Source organism: Taudactylus pleione, unplaced genomic scaffold (assembly GCF_031769625.1).
Source record: "Taudactylus pleione unplaced genomic scaffold, aTauple2 ptg000627l, whole genome shotgun sequence".
In the NCBI taxonomy this organism is placed as follows: domain Eukaryota; kingdom Metazoa; phylum Chordata; class Amphibia; order Anura; family Myobatrachidae; genus Taudactylus; species Taudactylus pleione.
This window is the reverse complement of record NW_028285029.1, coordinates 2192443-2208745: the sequence shown is the minus strand read 5'-3', so window position 1 is coordinate 2208745 and position 16303 is coordinate 2192443.

The window sequence follows — 16303 nt, the reverse complement described above, 5'->3', positions numbered from 1 at the left end:
ACTTACCCTGCCTGCTGCAATCAGTCCCTCTGTCTCATATCTTCCTGCATCCTTCTGAATTCTAATTGGTGGTTGGCTGGAGCTATCCACCAATCAGTGTGGGGAGACATCCCACTACAATGACTGGTGGAATGGACTAGAGCCATCCACCAATCAGCATTTTGCCAAGCTAAACACAGACAGATGCTGCGGCAGCATCACAAAAATGTGACATGTAGTCGGGGGATAGAGAGAATATGCTCCCTGAATGCTCTGGCTGTATGAATAACATAAATGGAGCAGCCAGGGAGCATCTTCTCTCTGTCTCCCAGCCATCGGGCATGTGATGCAGGTAGCGAGTGGGTGCAGCCAGCCGGCTGACCCTAACTTTAAAAATCAGCCCCCCCCTGTGTCCAAAATACACAATATAGAGACAATTAAATTATATGAGATGAGACTATGACTGCCTGTTAACATACCATTATCTAATCTGGTTACATACTTGGACATCATTTTAATATATGCCACAGTCATAGAATAGCTACTCTGTTTAAAAGTGCAGAGGAGAATAACACATTTTCAAAATCATAAGACGATACTTAGGGTGGATGGAACTTTATGCATAGACACAGGTTTCTGCAGTTTTCACCTCACTTAGACCAGTTTGCCAACTGAGCATGATGTCTGTGTCCTACTGTCCTCATTTTTGCCCAGTTTGGACATTCTGCTGTCCTAGGATACTGCAGTCTTCCCTGTGGATGTGCTGGCCAGCAAAAACCCTGCATCTGCCAAACCTTTTGGGCAACAGCTTCCCACAAGTGATATTTTTACCATAACCTCACAGTTCTTGTGAAGATATGGATTCTCCTTCCCCTCTTCTAATGGCAGCCTGTTTCACATCATCTGCAAAACCATTTAGACTATGCCCTGCCATGGTCCTACAGAGTCAGTCCTATCTTCTTGTTACTGCAGCCCCTTTTAACCAGTTTGGGTGAGGCACAGACAGTGTGCAGGTAATCCACTGCACTACTGAGCTCCCACAATTGTAATTACATACTTCCTCAAAATATGACACAGATTATTTACCACCTTACCTCATCAGATTACGACACAGGGTTTTATTATTTTTATCATTTGGAGCTGATAAATATGCAAACTTGGTACTTAATGGACTGTTAGACTCTTTTTTGGATCTAGTCCTCTCAAGATTGCCTTAACCTGTAAATCATTTCATTTGTAGGTGATCCTGTACCTATTGATTTTGTTTTTGATTCATACCAAGATATTGTATGGATATTTTATATACTGTATGACACACTTACTGTGCTTTATATTGTTTATTGCCATCATCCCTGCAGTTTGCAAACAGGCGGTTTGTTTGGTGTGTGCTATGGTAAATATATGACCTTCCCTTTATGCATTCATCACTTGCAATGCCTTTCTCAATTATGTGACCTGTTTAAATTTCTGTTATATATGTGATCATCACACACTGTTAGTTTTGAGGGTGGTGATGCTTTTCATGTTTGCTAATCACATTAAAATTAGGCCACACCAAGCTGAATATTCCTAAACACACCAGCCATACTATGGTTCTCCTATGACTCTTGGCTCAGATGCAGAAGAAACTGGTTCCTCTCAAATTATGTCAACCCAGGATTCTCACTCTTCTGTGGCTACTGGTAAATATGCTTCCACTCTAGCTTATGTAATTATCCAAAAAGTTTGATGGATTTCAAGAATCTCTCAATTCCCTTATCTCACATGTGGGTGTAAATTTACTATAGTTAGGGGTATATTTACTTAAGTGTGGGTTTTTAGAAGTGGAGATTTTGCCCATAGAAACCAACCAGACTCTACTTAACCTAGTACCTTCTAGAAGATGATAGCTAAAATCTGTTTGTTGCTATGGGCAACATCTCCACTTCAAAAAACCCTCACTTTGGTTTCAAGGATTAATGGTGGATACCAGTCAAAAAAACTATATTTACTATATATCAGTTTTGACTATCACTTTTCATCATATGTCAACACATTGGATATTTCATCCCCACTTTCCCACAGAAATCTGACATTCATATAATTGCTAAAGCAGGGGTGTGCTGTGCTGTCCATAGGGGTGTGCTGTACAGGGTTGTGCTGTCAAACCACTGTACTGTCTGTCCATGGGCTGTAAAAAAAAGAAAAGTGACTAAATTTTTAAAAAAAATAGGTAAAAAAAAGTTAAAAATATTTTCTTGTGCTGTACCCCACAGTGTGATGCTGTTTGCCATACACCTCCCAGTGTATCCATAACACCATGATGCTGCTGGCCATAATGTGAGTGATGCTGTAGTTTCATAAAACTGCAGTGTATGATTCATAAAGTACTGTGAGTGACGCTGTTGTTCAGTAATACTGCAGTGTAATATATTGATAAAAATATTGTTACAGTGTAAATGGTTGCGAATTGTAATAATTACTAAACAAAATTGTGACACTGTAAGTGGAAACAAAGTGTAATGTTCCTAAAAAATATTGTGACACTTAAAGTGGTAGCTCAGTGTAATATTCAAAACAAATTGTGACACTAAATGGTAGCACATTGTAACATTCATAAATGTATTGAGACACTGTAAGTGGTAGTGCAGTGTATAATTCATAAAAATATTGTGACACTGTAAATGTTAGTGCAGTGTATTATACATAAACAAAATTGTGACACCGTAAAAATGTAGCACTCTTTGTTATTCAGAAAAATATTGTGACACTGTAAGTGGTAGTACAGTGTATTATTCATAAATATATTGTGACTCTGTATGTGGTAGTGCAGTAAATTATTCATAAAAATTACTGTGACACTGTAGGTCATTGATACCACAGTGTGATATTCATAAATATTTTTGTGACACTGTAAGTAGAACCTCATTGTAATATTGCTAAAAAAATATTGTGTCACTGTAAGTGGTAGCACAGTGTATTATTTATAAAAAATATTGTGACTCTGTATGTGGTAGTGCAGTGAATTATTCATAAAAAAGATTGTAACACTGTAGATCTTTGATACTGCAATGTAATATTCATAAGTATTTTTGTGACACTATGAGTGGAACCTCAGTGTAATATTCCTAAAAAAATATTGTGACACTGTAAGTGGTAGCTCAGTGTAATACTCAACACATATTGTGACACTGTAAGTGGTAGCACAGTGTAATATATCTAAACATAATAACACTATAAGTGGTAGTGCAGTGTTGTGACACTGTAAGTAGTAGTGCAGTGTATTGTGCATAAAACTATTGTGACACTGTAAGTTGTATCACAGTGTATTATTCATACACAATATTGTTAAACTGTAAGTGCAGTGTTTTAATCACAAAAAAATATTGTGACACTGTAGGTCATTGATACCGCATTGTTATATTCATAAAAAAATGTGACACTGGAAGTGGTAGGGAAGTTTAATATTCCTAAACAAATTGTGACACTGTAAGTGGTAGTGCAGTGTATAATTCATAAAAAATATTGTGACACTGTAAGTGGTAGCTCAGTGTATTATTCATAAACACTATGTGACACTGTAAGTGGCAGTGCAGTGTAATATTCCTAAAAACAATTGTGACACTGTAACTGGTAGCTTAGTGTAATATTCAACATATCTTGTGACACTATAAGTGGTACTACTGTGTAAAATTCATAAATGCATTGTGATGCTTTATGTGGTAGTACAGTGTATTTTTCATAAAAAATATTGTGACATTGTAGATCATTGATACTGCAGTGTAATATTCCTAAAAAATGTTGTGACACTGAAAGTGGTAGCTTAGTGTAATATTCAACACATATTGTGACACTAAGTGGTAGTGCAGTGTAATATTCATAATCGCATTGTGACACTGTAAGTGGTAGTGAATTGTATTATAATAAAAAAATATTGTGACTCTATAAGTGGTAGCATAGTGTATTATTCATAAAAAAAATTGAGACTCTCGTAGTGGTAGCGAAGTGTATTTATAAAAAATAATTTTACACTAAGTGGTAGCACAGTGTACTATTAATATAAAATATTGTGACATTGTAAGTGGTAGCGCTGTGAATTTTTCAGAAAAATATTGTGACACTGTAGGTTAGGGGACAGGTTACATTTTAACCTTTTACCCCAAAATATATTAAGATACGCCGACATTACTCCCTTAATTTGAAAGAAAGGAAATCATGTAGTAGTGCCCCCCTATAATGCCCCTGTAGTAGTGCAGCCATATAATGCCTCCGTAGAAGTGTCCCCATAGTTATGCCCCTGTAGTAGTGCCCCCATTTAATGCCCCTGTAATAATGCCCCATATATCATGCCCCTGTAGTAGTGCCCTTATATAATGCCCCTGTAGTGCCGCTTGTACAAATGAAAATCTAAACACTATTGTATCAATGTAGAAAGTAAATATACTTGTGTAAAGTTAAATAATTTTAACTTTACACAAGTATATTTTCCTTAATCCCTGCTCCTACATCCGTCACTGTCCTGTCTGCCTGGCTGCTCCTCGGAACTAAGGGAGAGACATCATGACATCTCTCCCATAGTGTGCATTCAGAATAGAACTCCAGCCTCCGGCTAACTCAGCACTGCAGGGAAGGAGCTGGGCACCTGCTCGTAATAACATCTCAGCAGACGCCCGGCTTAGAGCCTCCCTGCGGCACAGCTGGGCATGCATATTGAATGTTTCATATGCATGCCCGGCTGTCCATCCATTACCCTCAGGAATTTAATTTTTACCCCATGTGGGTAATTTACTCCTGTTCCCTGACTACTGCTGTAGGTCATTGATACTGCAGTGTAATATTTATAAAAACAATTGTGACACTATAAGTAGAACTACAGTGTAATATTCCTAAAATATATTGTAACACTAAGTGGTATCTCAGTGTAATATTCAACACATATTGTGACACTGTCATTGGTAGTGCAGTGTAATATTCATAAAAATATTGTGACACTGTATGTGATAGCGCAGTATATAATTCATAAATAATATTGTGACCATGTAGGTAATTGGCACTGCAGTGTAATATTCATAAATAATTTAATGACACTGTAAGTGGAACTGCAGTGTTATATTTCACAGTGTATTATTCATTAAAAATATTATTACACTGTATGTGGTAGTGCAGTGCATTATTCATAAAAATGATTGGAACACTGTAGGTCACTGATACCACAGTGTAATATATATAAAAAAATTGTGACACTTTAAATGGAACTACAGTGTAATATTCCTAAAAGAATATGTGACACTGTGTTTGCTCAGTGTAATATTCAACACATATTGTGACACTAATTGGTTGCGCAGTGTAATATACATAAATTTATTGTCCCACTGTAAGTGGTAGTGCAGTGCATAATTCATAAAGATATTTTGATACTGTAAGTGGTAGTGTAGTGTATTATTCATAAAAAAAATATTGTGACAATGTAAGTGGTAGTGCAGTGTAATATTCATAAATTTATTGTCACACTGTATGTTGTATGGCAGTGTATTATTCATAAAAAATATTGTGACACTGTAAGTCATTGATACTGCAGTGTAATATTCATACACATTTTTGTTGCACTGTAAGTGGGACTGCAGTGTAATATTCCAAAAAAAATTGTGACACTGAAAGTGGTAGCTCAGTGTAATTTTCAACACAATGTGAGACTGTAAGTGGTAGTGCAGTGTAATATTCATAAACATATTGTGACAGTGGAGTGTATTATTAAAAATATATATATTGTGACTCTATAAGTGGTAGCACAGTGTATCATTAATAAAAAAAATTGTGACTTTCTTAGTGGTAGCGCATTGTATTATTTATAAAATATATTGCGGCACTGTGTGGTAGCACAGTGTATTAATCATAAATATTATTGTGACACTAATTGATAGCACAATTTATTATTCATAAAAATAATATCGTGACTCTGAAAGTTGTAGCGCAGTGTATTATTCATAAAAAATATTGTGATACTCTATGTGGTAGCACAGTGTATTATTCAAATTGTGACACTGTAGGTCATTGATACCGCAGTGTAATATTTAAAATTGGTACAAATTTACGTGTGTGCTGTACTCCACTTTGTTCATGTTTGTTGATATGGAGAGTGATCAGTTGAGAGCAGAGTAGGAACCACATACTAGTGCAGGGGCTGATGTCAGTGCCACCATTCATGATGATACTAGTCTGTCTATGTCATCTACTAAAGCAGACACCCAAGTGCATACACGGCTTAAATCAGGACATCTAAAATCAAAGAACCAATCTTTTACAGTGATAAAGAAAAAACATCAAAGAGAAAGCTAGCTGCAGAAAGACATAAAATTATCAAAATGCATTTCACTGCACAAAGTGGCAACCAAAGGCTAAGGCCTTGTCCTTTCATTTCGACTGGTGGTTCTGCTTTTTATGATGATATAAAACATTCTCTCTGTAGACATTTAAAAAAATAAAAAATCGTTAAGGCACAGGTACCAACTGTGTGCTCAGAAATGTCACAAATCCCTGAGGAGAGTTTAAATGTGTCTGTGGGTGCCATGTGTGAGCCTGACCTTTCCAAAACTGTATTTTTAGAGGAGCCTCCTTCCTCCACTTGTTCCTGCTCTGCAAATGTGAGTATGAGCAGAATAAGTCAACATGCTGAAAAAGAAATTGAAGATGCTTCAGTGGATGTGCACTGGAATGAGGAGGATATTTGTGGAACTGATGCTAAAAAGGATGTTGATGATGAGGATTCTGATGATGAGGATGTTGTTTGTATAAATCAGGCCCCAGTGGAAACAGTTATCGCCCATGATAAGGAAAAGCAAATTGTCATGCCTGGGCATAAAACAAAAATTCCACTTCTTATGTATGGAATCAATCTACCAAAATCCAGACTAAAGAAACCAAGCCATCTGCACACATTGTTAGGCCAGAGTAAGTAGATGTAAGGACCTTAACCTTCTAGGAACCTCCTCCATGTTACATCATATATAGTGCATTCATCAAACATGTTTGCAAAAGTCAGAAACTTTGGCTAAAAAAGTAACAACAATCAGTTCAGCATCAGCTAACTCCCTTCTCTCTACTAGATCCAATCACCTGGCATCTTCACCATCAACATATTCATCAACAATATCATCAATCATGATCGGAATTAGTCCTGCATCCAATTTGATAAGGCTAACTCAGTCCTCCCCTATCCTGGATTGCTTAGAAGAATCCTAGAGTACTATGCCTGCTGTGGCTGGGAGTGGATCTTCATCCCAGAAGGGAACCAGGAAGACTACTGGTTGTAGTTCAAAAAAACAATTGACTGTTAAACAATCCTTTGCAAGGGGGGGCAAGTTTGACAGCAGTCACCCAGTTGAACAGCATATCACTGAAACAATAACTTTTATGCTGGTATTAGATGTGCATCTGATATCTACCATTACTGCAGTGAGTTTTAGACAGTTAAGAGAGTTCCTATGTCCCCACTACCAAATCCCATCTAGATTCCACATCTCTAGAATAGCAATTCCCAGACCATAATTAATGCCCTCCAAAATTCTGCTGTACCCACTGTCCACTAACAAAAAGATATGTGGACAATTTGAAATTGGCAAATGCAAGACTACATGACTATAACAACCCACTGGGTAGGAGTATTGCAATAAGCACCACAAACAGCAGCAACATCGAAGAAACAGCATCTTATTCAAAAGCAGGCTACTCTGTGTATTGCCAGTTTCACTAAGAGGCAAACTGCTGACATCCTCTTAGAAAAACTAAGGGAACTCTTTGCAAAATGGCTTACCCCACTTGGACTCTCCTCGGGAATTTGTGATTTCTTACAATGCCATCTATACTGTGAGAGAATTATAGCAGGTTGAATTCCAACATGTCCCATGTTTTGCTCACACAAAAACAACTTGGTGGTGCAACTTTTTAATTAAAATGACAGGGTCGTACAGGAGATGCTCTCTGTGGCCTGCAAAATTTCTGGACATTTTCACCATTCAGAAGGTGCCTTTAGAAGATTGCAGCACTTGCAAGAAATGTTGCTTTTGCCCTGTCACCAGCTGAAGAAATAGGTGGTTACAAGGTGAAACCTTACCCTTTATATGCTTCAGTGGATGGATGAACTGGAAAAAAGCCATCAAAAGCTACACAATGAAATATGACATAGGAAGAGGAGGAGGAATGTACTTTAGTCAAGCTCAGTGTAAAATACTTTCTGTTTGTGCAAAGTGCTGAAACCCTTTGGTATAGTCAACTGTGAAGTGAGTTCAGACAATGCCAGATTGAATCAGGGAATTCCCTTAGACTGTTGGAAAAGCAGCTTAAGAAACTGAAGGAGGAGCTGAAACAAAGCGATTCTGCTAAGTACATTGGATTTGTAGATCAAATCCTTTATTCACCTTGCCAGGATCCAAGGGTTGTCAGGATCCTACAATTGAATCAATACTGGCGACCATACTGGATCCTAAATATAGTCATACATTGTGTCTTTCTTAACAGCAGACCCAGATCTAAAGAGATGCAAAGATCTGTTTGTAAGAAATGTACAGTGCATGCAGCACATGATGCAGTGATGGCTCCTCCTTCAGTTTCTCCAGCAAGTGCGGCTGCCATAAAAAATGAAACTTTCCCAATAAAAGAGACAGGGGTGATGCAGATGAATCAACACAAACATGTTTTGATATCTGGTCAGGTCTAAAAGAATTGCCAACAATTAATGAGACTACCATGACTCCATCTGATATGGTCAATATTCAAACATTGGTTGAGGACTATTTTAATTATAGAATCAATATAGCCCTTGCACATACTGGCTTTGCTTTACTTGTGCTGCCCACCCTCCAGTGGGTACTCAGAAAGAGTTTTCAGCACAGCCGTTAAACTTTTCAGTTATTGGCCTATGAGGCTACTTCCCCAAATTGTGGAAAAGATGATGTCCATCAAAGTGAACTACAAATTCTATGAGACAGACCTTTACCATAAATTATGTGAAACAATTACAGAGTCACCTTTAATGGTGGATTCCAGTAGGGGACAAATTAATATTCTGTGAAACTGATGTTTCCACTGATGAGGGTGAGTAATCAGATTATAATGATGGTGACAACATCTTGCCTCTGTAAATCCACTTTGTGCATGTAGAGATCATTGCCAGCAATGTCATATGCCCATTTGTAGCTTTTTTGTGGGGGCCTAAACAAACCCATCACTTCATAATTGAGGATATTGTTGATGAATGTGTTGGTGGTGAAGATGGCAGGTGCTTGGATCTAGCAGAGAGAAGGGTGCTAGCTTACACTGGACTGCTGTTTGTTCCTTTTTTTGATAGAATAGAGAAGGGGTCTGTTGCACAGAAGATTATTGTCAGAACATATAGAATATGCCCCTAGTAATATTAATTCTCAATATTAATTCTATTAGGGGGGGTGCTACCACAGATCCAAAATGATTTTGCCAGTATTATGTCTGTATAAGATCCTATGAAGTGTGATTCTACATTCAATATATGAAACCTGATCATTCAAGACTGCATTACTATCCTATCATCACAAAATTATAGGAACTACAATCATATTGTAAAGTAAATAATTGACATGCTATTGATGTAGATTATTGTATAAATCATTATTTTACACACAGAAAATTTCAAACACAGACATCACACATTCATTATACTATTATCAAACATTTTAATAAATAAAGAGTGGGGTGATATAGAGGCAAATGTATCTCTTTTTGTAACTAAGCTATAATTGTTTCTAACACAGACAGTGAAGTACTTTTTCAATATAAGAGACACACAGTTACCTAAATTATAGGGCAACATTTTCAACTAGCTGGAGTGAATCTGAGATATGCTCTGAGAATAGCAGCTATAAATGTGTATGATATTATCAGTATATAGAAACAAATTACAATATAACCAGACATGAATAATATGATAGAGATTTAATTCTTTATTGAAAGACATGAAAGTAAGATATTTGACCATTTTTCTTTCATTTTCATCATTAAATTTATTTTCATACTGTGCACATTTTCTCTATCTTTTTAACCAAATATTTCACTTTGTATTGGTATTATTTGCATATTTTTAAATAACATAATAAAGGTTATATTTTAGTTCTGTGCACCATATACAGATTCCATTTCCCTTTCTTCTTTAATAAATGTTCCTTTTTATGCCAAAGTTTCTGAATTGCAAAAACATTTTTGATGGATGTGTTGCAGATGACGTAACAGGGTGGAGGTTCCTAGATGGTTAAGGACCCTATCTCTACTAATTTTGGCTTTAGAAATGGTATAGAATACAGGTGCCTTCTCAACTGTTGTCATGATTTGGGTTAAAATAATTCCACACCCAAGATTTGGCTTTTCTGGTCATATACCCAGGCAACACTCCAGCATATAACCCTTGTTTATATCATTACCACAGCCTATACCATCACCCCAGATTATATCAGCACCAAAACCTATATCTTCATCCCATCCTGTGTTTTGTATAATTTACAGCTGCACTCACTGTTAGATTGGGGATTCATTGTCCACTTTAGTGGATGTGAGCTATATTTTAGTCCATATCACCACACCTACACATCTTTTGACCTGGGCTACAGGAGGAACAGCTGCACTCTGGAATATGGTTGCATTGAGTTGCCTCTCTGACTTGCTGGGGCTAGGGGTAGTAAGGACACTATATGAGAAAATGCAGTTTTAGCTGCTTTATTCCATTTTTTAAACCATATCCTCTATTTTCATATTTTAAAAATGTTTACATGAATCTCAGCTGAGGCATTTGTAATGTCATTATGTTTAATATATTATGGACATTATTTAGAACTTTGTTGTGGTGTTGTAGTTGGTGTGTAGACTAATCATTTATTCATGATTGATAAAAGAAGTGAAAAGTTACATCTTGTTATTGCTAACTTTGTGTCATTAAATTGTAAAATTGTGAAGTTTCCACTTACAGTGTTACAAGATTTGTTATGAATAAGTAAAGAATAACACACTGTGCTACCACTTATGGTGTCACAATATTTTTTTTATGAATACACTGCCTATCCACTAACAGTCACAATATTTTCTACAAATAGACTGCATTTTCCACTTACAGTGTCACAATATTTTTTATGAATACACTGCATTTCAACTAAAAGTGACAATATTTTTTATGAATACACTGCGTTTTTCACTTAACATCACAATATTTTTTTATTTTTACACTGCATTTCCACTAAGAGTGTCAATATTTGTTATGAATACACTGCCTTTACCACTTACAGTGTTACAATTATTTTATGAATACACTGCATTTCCACTAAAAGTGTCACAATATTTTTTATGAATATACTGTGTTATCCACGTACAATGTCACAATATGTATTATACATTGTGCTACCACTTACACTGTCACAAACAATACATGTATGAATATTACACTGCGGTCTGACAGGCAGCATCACAGTAAATGGACACAGAAGCCCCTGGATGGACACAGCAGTCCCTGCTTTGAATGGATACAACAACCCCTGGATGGACACAGCAGCCCGTGCCTTGGACAGATACAACAGCTCTTGGATGGACACAGCACATCCATTCACTGCACTCTCCACAGCCATAGTAAAAATGGCACCAATCATGGGGACTTTTATATAATCCAAAACCCACAATAATCCGACAGTGGGAGGATTACTTTTTGCCTTGCTTTGAGGTCTGAGTCAGGTGGGAAAACCAGAGCCATACTTGGTTCTCACCTTAGATAGGGAAATTCAGGTGGGTCCTGTTCTCTGAGAACTGGACCCGCTCATCTCTAAAATAAAGCAATTATGCTAAATATCGTGGACTTGGAGATAAAGTTCTTTATTTGCTTTGACAGGACTAAAGGGTTGTCAAGATCTTATAATCAGAGCACTACATTTTAGCAACCATGCTTGAGCCTAAGTTTAGGGCCTACATCATGTCTTTCTTTCCAACTGATACAGATCTTAAGTGATGAAAATAGCTCCTTCTGAGCCAGTTGTCAGCTCAAGTGGCACATGACATGGCACAGACTCCTGCTTCAGTTACTCCTGCAAGTACTGCTGCCAGGAATAATCTAACCTGTTTTCAAATACTCACTTGTTATGGGAATGAGTCCACTCAGTGCAACAGAATGAATTACCATTATGACATCTGGTCAGGCCTAAAAATATGCCCCAAATTATTGACACCTCTACCACCAGTCTATCTGATAGAGTAAGCATCAATAGAAAGGTGGAAGATTATTTTAACCACAATGTACATGTTAGCATGTTACATAGTCTGGGAGAAAAAAAGGCAATTTGGAGCCCCATGTAGAAAGTAGCTTTTCTACACAAACTCCAGTGTGTACTCAGAAAGAGTGGGAAACAGAGACTGCATCTTAAAAATGTGCAAAAGTTGATGTTCATAAAATTAACCACAAGTTCCATGGGAAGACCTGCCAATTACATCAATGTACAGTGCTTTTAATGGTGGATTCCAGTGGGGATGAGCTAATATTGTGTGAAGATGATAGTAACACTGATGAAGGTGAGAAATTGGAAAAGGTAGAAGGACCTCTTCCAAATGCAGAGAAGATTTACAACACAGTTCCATTGGTGTCTTATTTTGTGGGGGCCCAAACAAACCAAGGTCTTCAATCATAAAAGTTGAAGTACAGTACCTGTTGCTGAAATGCTTGGTTTGTTAAACTGTGCATGTCATAGTGGGAGGACCCAAGGATAATTCCATCTTGCAACACTTTTGTTTTCATAATGGGCTGTAATTTTGGATTGTGGGGATAGTCTATATTGCATAGACAAACATTGTTAAAGGTTATTGTCCAAATACTTTACTACAGAATTAAAAAAAATAAAAAATAAAATAAATAATAATAATAAAGTTAATAGCCAAGGATACCTGACAAAGGGACGAGAACACAATATTAGTAGTGCTGACCTGTTGGCCATACTATCCCCCTCAATCCTCATAACTTTTCTTAGTCAATCAATTAACATTTTTAAATGTAATTATCAAATGAATCAAACCTTTCTTCTTTTACCTGCCTTCCTCTACATATTCCACCTCCATTTTCCTGTAATGACCTCTGATATAGTTATTGATTAAAGAAAAACATTCTTGGTTTAAATGAGATTTATTAAACTGCCATCCTGTCTGCCACTGATGTGTGGCAATTTTTTATAGTTGTGCTACAGTCTTCTAAACTGTTGTGTGTTTGTGCCACTGCTCTGTTGCTAAGTTTAGCCAACCAGTCTTTAAACAATATTGGTGAACAATCGTGTGAACTGTGAGGTGGTAAAAATGTACTGGAAATGAATTTCATGGAGGTTAATAATACTGTAGGAATAAAAACTGGCAAAATTTCATGATTTCAGCTATTTTTATCTTTTACATAAAAACACAGATCCAAAAACCAAAACATGTGGTTCAGAACACAACTTTAATTGAAAGTGCTATTTTAGTTAAATTATAGTATTGATGGCAGTAAAAAATACTGTACAATTGAGAAACCTTGACATGAGATCTTGTGCCACATATGTCAGGCTGATAGCAAAGCTGAGTAAAGACACATCTGTAGATAAAATGTTGGACAGTGTATGGCCATCATAGACAAAAGATGTAAAGGTCCCCTTTATTTTCCAAAACCAGCACCAGACTCTTTCTAGCGGGTGTTTTACTGTAGTACCAAAGCTGGAGAATCCTTTCACTGGGTTCCGCAGCCAAAACATAAAGACATGACTGCTAGTCAGCCCAGGCAAGGGATCCTTGGGGAGTTGAAGACAACCAAAAAAGGAGTTCCCCTTATCTGGGGCAACCCAGACCTGGACTGATCCCCTGCACCTCTGGCCAGTGGGTGCCTTGTTGATTTTGTTAAAGTGTAGTGTAAAAAATAGATGTAATTATATTGTCTTTGCTGGATAACTACAGGTTGCTGCAAGCCTTTTCTGCATGCTGGTACTTGGAGAATCCCAAATACCAGTATGCTGGGTATTAAGGGCCGCTGGTACCTCTAGTTCACCTGCAAAAGAAATATTAAAACAAATACAAGTCATACACATTCTGAAAGTAAAGCTTTATTACACTACCACATACTTCCCTACAATCCCTGTACATGTCGTCTTCTCCATATAGGCATCCACATCTTCCTGCAATACTAAAAAATGCAAATTCCTGACCCACAGACAAGTACCATCTTCTACGGACAGTACCTTCCAAATGACAGCTCACTGAGCTTAGCTGCAGCATTTCATTTGCTGAGAGAGGCAAGTTTCCACCTCTCTCAGCAAATGAATAGATTGACTTCAATGGTGAGAACTGCTAGGTTTCTAAATGTTATCTAGTGGTTCTTACCATTGAAGTCAATTGTGAGAACTGTTCATTAGCTGAGAGAGGTGGAGGCTTGCCCCATGGAACTCTAAGCCCATGCATTTCTAATTGAAATGCTGCAGCTGAGCTCAGCGAGCTGTCATTCAGGAAGTACCATCCTTAGAGGATGGTACTAAGTCCATGGGTCACGACTTCAGTTTTTTTATTTTAGGAAAACATGAATGCCTACATGTAGAAGAGGACATGTATAGTGTTTGTAGGTCCCCCATATTTTCACAAACAGGACCATCTCAGAAATGCCTGGTGCTGTTTGTGTTTTTTTGGGGGGCCCCATGCCATTGTTTTTCAATTTTAACACTTTAGAAACTTTTTGTACACAGAAGCATGAATGGATCTCCCTGATCTGTGCATGCATCTGTGTAATTCACACTTGCTCATGCTAAAAAATCCAGTATGAAGCAGGTCTATATTTTTTATGATTTGAAATACGATTTGGAAGTTACATTTTATGTTTAATTTTGTGTTTGACATGGGCATGCAAAATTTAACTAAAAATCACTATTCAAAATCAACCCAAATATAATTTTATTTACAAAAAGCTTCCAAAATCGAATTTTAGTAAAAGTGGGATTTAGACAGGGATTTCTATATTTGATTTGATTTGATTTCAGGTGAGCTAAAACGAACATAAATTTGAATTAAAACTCAAACTTTGACAAATGTACCCCAGAGTCTGGATTACCCACTGCCAGTATGTAGCCAATGAATTGACTGCATCGTCTTGAACATATTGCAGTGCATATATTATCTAACCTCTGAAGAACATATGTCTGTAGTTTGAGTACTATTAATACTTCCAACTGACAGTACTGTCCATTAAGGTAATTTTATTGTAACTAGTGTAAAAGCAAAAATGTTTATCCATCCTTCCAACTGTTGTAAGTTAAGTCCAGTATCTCCAAACTCACCCTCTCCTCACTAGGAAACAGGGTTGGACTGGCCAACATGGGTACAGGGGAAATACCCAGTGGGTCCCACTGCCTAAGGGCCCATCCCCATCCTATAATGTTGGGAAACTTCCTGCTAATCAAAGTGGGCAGTCATTGCACTCCTGTGGTCTTGGCTGTGGATTTTAACATAATGAACACAGCTCCTGCCAGTAATGGGAAAACTATTGAAGCTCTGCATTCATTCACTATCATAAAATGAAGTCATCTCAGTGGTAAGAGCTCAGATATTTGATTTTTTTTTTCTTTACCAATGGCACAAATCTCCCCTTTACTAGACCTAATGTTATTTCATTGAGTTTTTAGACACTGGCTGCTCAGTATCTGGATCCCCAATCACATGTACACTGCATTATAGTGGTATATACAGTATAGACAGGATCAAAATAATTTGCTTAATTATAACATATATGTTAGACTATACTGCATTCACATGGCTATACTGTATTCAATAAGGTGAATTGCTTTTATCAATCTGGTACATTATTATGCATGTTCTATCAGTATGTACTATATATAAATGTATACAGGGGCCTGACCATGCACTCACTAATGCTTAGCCAAACCTCTGTGGTGGCTGACAACAACCCCTCTGGTGGCTGGCCACACACTTTAAGCATGGGCCCTATCACTGTATTCCCTCAGTTGGCTCTTCATGCTCCAGTCTAACACTGCTACAAAGAAATCCCTGATATATAGTAAGCAGTCAGTGGTAATTACCCATTACTATCCAGGAGGTGCTGAAGCTGTATTACCACACATACATCAAGGAGTAAGCTGTTCCAAGTATTGGTGCTGCAACCTGGTGGCAGCAGCAACTGAAGCTCTTATGATGCAGTAGGAGGAGTCAGCAACAGGCATTTATCAATTGGGAACAATAAAACCCTGTATACAATGAATGGGGTGGAGTAAGACCATATGGTCATATTCTTCTCTTATAGTAATTATGCAAACTATAAAGTTTGGTGATAACA